The following is a 6,366-nucleotide window of genomic DNA, read 5'->3' as shown; positions in this document are numbered from 1 at the left end:
TCCTGGTGGGGGTGGGGGATTGTCGGGTTACGGGTGTGTGGGTTGTTGCCAGGTGCACAGTGCTGCCTATTCATCCTGACTGTCCTGAGGAGGTTGTGTAGTTCTTTCTGCATTGCTGGCCGGTCCGGACGGTGTTGCTGACGGCGCTGACCGCCTCTGCCACCTGCCACCAGGCACGGAAAACAGCAGCGACTGGCAGCCTCCTTCCCGGGCCGGACCATAGGGTCACAGCAGCACAGTGGGCACTGTGGCTCCACAGCTCCAGGGTCCCAGGTTCGATTCCGGCTTGGGTCACTGTCTGTGCTGAGTCTGCACGTTCTCCCCGTGTGTGCGTGGGTTTCCTCCGGGTGCTCCGGTCTCCTCCCACAGTCCAGAGATGTAGAGGTTAGGTTGATTGGCCATGCTAAATTGCCCTTAGTGTCCAAAATGATTTGGGGGTTTAGGGTGGAAGTGTGGGCTTAAATGGGGTTCTCTTTCCAACGGTCGTTGCAGACTCGATGGGCCAAATGGCCTCCTTCTGCACTGTAAATTCTATGTCACCCACCTCTCCTCCATGGCGTATAGCAGGGTCTCGAGCTAGACATCCCGGACCTTGGTACCGCTCTCCTCGCTGCCATCTTGTTGGCTGGGAAGGTGTGTGTGGGGAGTGTATATGCGGCTGCATCTTGTCAGCCTCCTGAGTGTCAATTGCAAATCCGGTGAATCCCGCACCGTTTCTCATTGCAATCAATTGTGTTCCACGTGCTGGCCCCTCAACGTTCACTGAATCGGTCCAGTGCGTCGCCAGTTTTGCTGTTGTAGAAGTCCATAAATTCTGCATGGCGTAATCACTTTCAGGAACGGAAAATTCTGCCACTGAGGTTTGAGTTCTGTTAGGACCTATCCTGCTGCCTGTTTGTGGTAGTATGTATTGGGGGTCATGTGGGACTGGAAGCCCTAATGTCATTGGCTGACAGATCCCGGGTCCTGGTTGGCCGTTGACCTCAAGCTCCGCCCTGAAGGCGAAGTATAAGAAGCCGGTGTCTTCCCCCGCAGGCCAGTTTACTATCGGGCTGCTGGGGAACAGACACGCTTAATAAAGCCTCATCGACTTCACTATATTCGTCTCACGGAGTCTTTGTGCGCTACAATTTATTAAGCGTGCCTAAAAAGGACTATGGAGCTCAGGATCATTCCAGAATGCCTGAGGATCAGCCCCCACGCAGTGAATGCGGCAGCAGCCTTCAAACACTGGCAGACTTGCTTCGAGGCCTACATCAGAACGACCACCGGCCGAGTCTCAGACGAACAAAAACTGCAGGTCCTGCACTCGAGGGTGAGCACGGAGATTTTCACCCTCATTGATGACACCGACGATTTCCAGACGGCGTTCACAGCACTGAGAAGTCTCTACGTTCGCCCAGTTAACCAAATCTACGCTCGCTACCAGCTCGCGACAAGACGGCAAGCTCCCGGAGAATCGATGGACGAGTTCTACGCCGCGCTGCTGATTTTGGGACGAGCCTGCAGCTGCCCGTCGGTGAATGCAAACGAACACACGGACATGTTAATGCGCGACGCTTTTGTGGCAGGTATGCAATCCTCCCAAATCCGCCAAAGACTTCTAGAAAAAGAGTCGCTAGGACTCTCAGAGGCACGGGGCCTAGCAGCCTCCCTAGACGTGGCCGCGCGTAATACCCGCGCCTACGGCCCCGACCGCGCGGCAGGCCATTGGGCCCCGTACGTACCCGTCGTGGCAAACCCCCTACCCCCCCCCCGGACACCCCACAGGCTTGCGCAGTACAAACGCCGAGTCGCACCGGGGGCGCCCGCTGTTATTTCTGCGGCCAGGCAAAACACCCCCGACAGCGCTGTCCGGCCCGCGCAGCATCTGCAAAAGCTGCGGGAAAAAGGGCCATTATGCGGTGGTGTGCCGATCCCGCAAGGTCGCCGCCGTCCCGGGGCCACAGGGAGCCCTACAAGCAGTCTATGCGTCCCAACCCCCCCAGCACGCCATGTGCGACCTGCAGGCGCAGCCGCTCTGGGTCCCGACCACCGCAGTCCCGGGAGAACTGGGAGCCCTGCACGCCGCCTACGCCCCCCAACCCCCCTCCCCGCAGCCCATGTACGACCAGCCGCCGGCGCTACCGCTTTGGGTCCCGGCCAACACTCTCCACGGAGAGGAGGAGGTTTTTCGCGTCCCTAACGCCACCCTCACCCCCGTCCCGCGCCCCACGCCTGACCCGCCGGCGCCACCTACTTGGACCCCGACCACCGCTGTCCCCGGTGAGGGAGCTCCTCGCGCTCCTTGCGCTCGCAGCCCCACGCCTGACGCGCCGGCGCCGCCGACTTGGGCCCCGACCACCGCTGTCCCCGGTGAGGGAGCTCCGCGCGGTCCTAGCGCTTGCGGTCCTAGCGCTCCCCAGACCCCCCAGGACACCATGTGCGACCCGCAGACGACGCCATTTTGGGTCCCGACCACCACGAGGGGAGGAGGGGCGCCGTTGTGCGACCCGGAGACGCCGCCATTTTGGGTCCCGACCACCACGAGGGGAGGAGGGGCGCCGCCATCTTGGACCGCCCCCGACCTGTACGATGCATGGGGGCGGCCATTTTGTCCACCCCCGCCGCCATCTTGTGACCCCCCAGCCACGTGCGATGTATGGGGGCGGCCATTTTGTCCATCCCCGACGCCATCTTGGACGGCAACAACGGACCCCACCCCACTACTACAACCACGGCTCGCTTCGGTTACGCTCGATCAGGCTCGGCCCCGGACACTCCAGACGACGACGACAACGGTCCTAATTAACGGCCATGAGACGCCATGCCTAGTCGACTCCGGGAGCACGGAAAGCTTTATACACCCCGACACGGTAAGACGCTGTTCCTTGACCACCTATCCCAGCGCACAAAAGATTTGTCTAGCTGCAGGATCCCACTCCGTACAGATCCAGGGATTCTGCATAGTTACCCGAACGGTGCAGGGGAGGGAGTTCAAAAACTACAAACTTAACGTCCTTCCCCAACACTGTGCCCCCACCTTGCTGGGATTAGATTTCCAATGTAATCTACAGAGCCTTACGTTTAAATTCAGCGGCCCCATACCCCCACTCACTATCTGCGGCCTCGCTACCCTCAAGGTGCAACTCCCGTCCTTGTTTGCGAACCTCACCCCGGAGTGCAAACCCGTCGCCACTAGGAGCAGACGGTACAGCGCCCAGGACCGGACCTTCATTCGGTCCGAAGTCCAGCGGCTACTAAAGGAGGGCATAATCCAGGCCAGCAATAGTCCCTGGAGAGCGCAGGTGGTAGTAGTGAAGACAGGGGAGAAACAAAGGATGGTCATTGACTATAGCCAGACCATAAACAGGTACACACAACTAGACGCGTACCCTCGCCCCCGCATATCCGACATGGTCAATCGGATTGCCCAGTATAAAGTCTTCTCCACCGTGGACCTCAAGTCCACCTACCATCAGCTCCCCATCCGCCCAAGTGACCGCAAGTACACAGCCTTCAAGGCAGACGGGCGATTATACCATTTCCTACGGGTCCCTTTTGGCGTCACAAACGGGGTCTCGGTCTTCCAACGGGAGATGGACCGGATGGTTGATCAACATGGGTTACGGGCCACGTTCCCGTATCTCGACAATGTAACCATCTGCGGCCACGATCAGCAGGACCACGACGCCAACCTCCAAAAATTCCTCCAGACCGCCAAAGCCTTGAACCTCACGTACAACGAGGACAAGTGCGTTTTTAGCACCGACCGGCTAGCCATTCTGGGCTACATAGTACGCAATGGGATAATAGGCCCCGACCCCAAACGTATGCGCGCACTCATGGAATTTCCCCTCCCGCACTGCCCAAAAGCCCTGAAACGCTGCCTGGGGTTCTTTTCGTACTACGCCCAGTAGGTCCCCCAGTACGCAGACAAGGCCCGCCCCCTAATACAGAACACGACCTTCCCTCTGTCGACAGAGGCTTGGCGGGCCTTCAGCCGCATCAAAGCGGACATCGCAAAGGCCACGATGCGCGCCATCGACGAGTCCCTCCCCTTCCAGGTCGAGAGCGACACCTCCGACGTAGCTCTAGCGGCCACCCTTAACGAAGCGGGCAGACCCGTGGCCTTTTTCTCCCGAACCCTCCACGCCTCAGAAATCCACCACTCCTCAGTGGAAAAGGAAGCCCAAGCCATAATGGAAGCTGTGCGACATTGGAGGCATTACCTGGCCGGCAGGAGATTCACTCTCCTCACTGACCAACGGTCGGTAGCCTTCATGTTCGATAATGCACTGCGGGGCAAAATCAAAAACGACAAGATCTTAAGGTGGAGGATCGAGCTCTCCACCTTCAACTACGAGATTTTGTATCGTCCCGGAAAGCTGAACGAGCCGTCCGATGCCCTATCCCGCGGCACATGTGCCAACGCACAAATTAACCGCCTCCAAACCCTCCACGAGGACCTCTGCCACCCGGGGGTCACTCGGTTTTTCCACTTTATCAAGTCCCGCAATCTCCCATACTCTTTAGAGGAGGTCCGTACAGTCACAAGGGACTGCCACATCTGCGCGGAATGCAAGCCGCATTTTTTCAGGCCAGATGGAGCGCACCTGATTAAGGCTTCCCGCCCCTTTGAACGCCTCAGTCTCGATTTCAAAGGGCCCCTCCCCTCCACCGACCGCAACGCATATTTTCTTAATGTAGTGGACGAATACTCCCGCTTCCCTTTTGCCATTCCCTGTTCTGACATGACCGCGGCCACAGTCATTAAAGCCCTGAACAGCATCTTCACACTGTTCGGTTACCCCGCATACGTCCACAGCGACAGGGGGTCCTCTTTCATGAGTGACGAGCTGCGCCAGTTCCTGCTCAGCAAGGGCATAGCCTCAAGCAGGACGACCAGCTACAACCCCCGGGGGAACGGGCAAGTAGAAAGGGAGAACGGCACGGTCTGGAAGGCCGTCCTACTGGCCCTACGGTCCAGGGACCTCCCAGTTTCACGGTGGCAGGAGGTCCTCCCGAACGCTCTCCATTCCATCCGGTCGTTATTATGTACGAGCACTAATCAAATGCCTCATGAGCGTCTCCTTGTCTTCCCTAGGAGGTCCTCCTCTGGAACGTCGCTGCCGAACTGGCTGGCGGCCCCAGGACCCATCTTGCTCCGAAAGCATGTGCGGGCACATAAGGCGGACCCGTTGGTCGAAAGGGTTCACCTCCTCCACGCGAACCCCCAGTACGCCTACGTGGAGTACCCCGACGGCCGACAGGACACGGTCTCCCTGCGGGATCTGGCGCCCGCCGGCACCACGCACACCCCCCCGACACCATCAACCCAACCGCCCCCCTTCCCGCCACCGCCGCACCCCGCGACCACCCCCTTCCCAGGAGGATCAGTCCCCCTCCCCTTTGCACCGACAGCTGAAACCGTACGGCTCCTGGAGGCGACAACACTGGTACAAGCACCACCACCACCGCCGGGGCCGAGGCGATCGACACGGACGACCAGACCGCCCGACCGACTCGTGGCGTCGATGTAAAACAAAGATGGACTGTTCAAAGAACATTTTGTTTTTTTCCTATACCCTCTGTAAATAGTTTCAACAGGACGAAACTGTCCAATACTGTACTACCATGTGAATGTTCTATCCTCCCAGGACCAGCCCTGTAAACCCTTACCACCATACGAAGCATCACCCCGCCGGGTTCATTTTTGACAAGGGGTGAATGTGGTAGTATGTATTTTACATAGAACATAGAATTTACAGTGCAGAAGGAGGCCATTCGGCCCATCAAGTCTGCACCGGCTCTTGGAAAGAGCACCCTACCCAAGTCCACACCTCCACCCCATCCCCATAACCCAGTAACCCCACCCAGCACTAAGGGCAATTTTGGACACTAAGGGCAATTTAGCATAGCCAATCCACCTAACCTGCACATCTTTGGACTGTGGGAGGAAACCGGAGCACCCGGAGGAAACCCACGCAGACTCGGGGAGAACGTGCAAACTCCGCACAGACAGTGACCCAGCGGGGAATCGAACCTGGGACCCTGGAGCTGTGAAGCAATTGTGCTAACCACCATGCTACCGTGCTGCATGTGGGACTGGACGCCCTAATGTCATTGGCTGTCAGATCCCGGGTCCTGGTTGGCCGTTGACCTCAAGCTCCGCCCTGAAGGCGAAGTATAAGAAGCCGGTGTCTTCCCCCGCAGGCCAGTTTACTATCGAGCTGCTGGGGAACAGACACGCTTAATAAAGCCTCATCGACTTCACTATATTCGTCTCACGGAGTCTTTGTGCGCTACACTGTTTTGATATACATTTCTGTTTAAATTGGAGTCTTTGGACACTGGGGGGTAACAACCCTTTCAGGTGGGCTGATC

The sequence above is a fragment of the Scyliorhinus torazame genome, chromosome 2 (assembly GCF_047496885.1).
Source record: "Scyliorhinus torazame isolate Kashiwa2021f chromosome 2, sScyTor2.1, whole genome shotgun sequence".
NCBI classification, from domain to species: domain Eukaryota; kingdom Metazoa; phylum Chordata; class Chondrichthyes; order Carcharhiniformes; family Scyliorhinidae; genus Scyliorhinus; species Scyliorhinus torazame.
Note: the sequence above shows the minus strand (reverse complement) of the source record.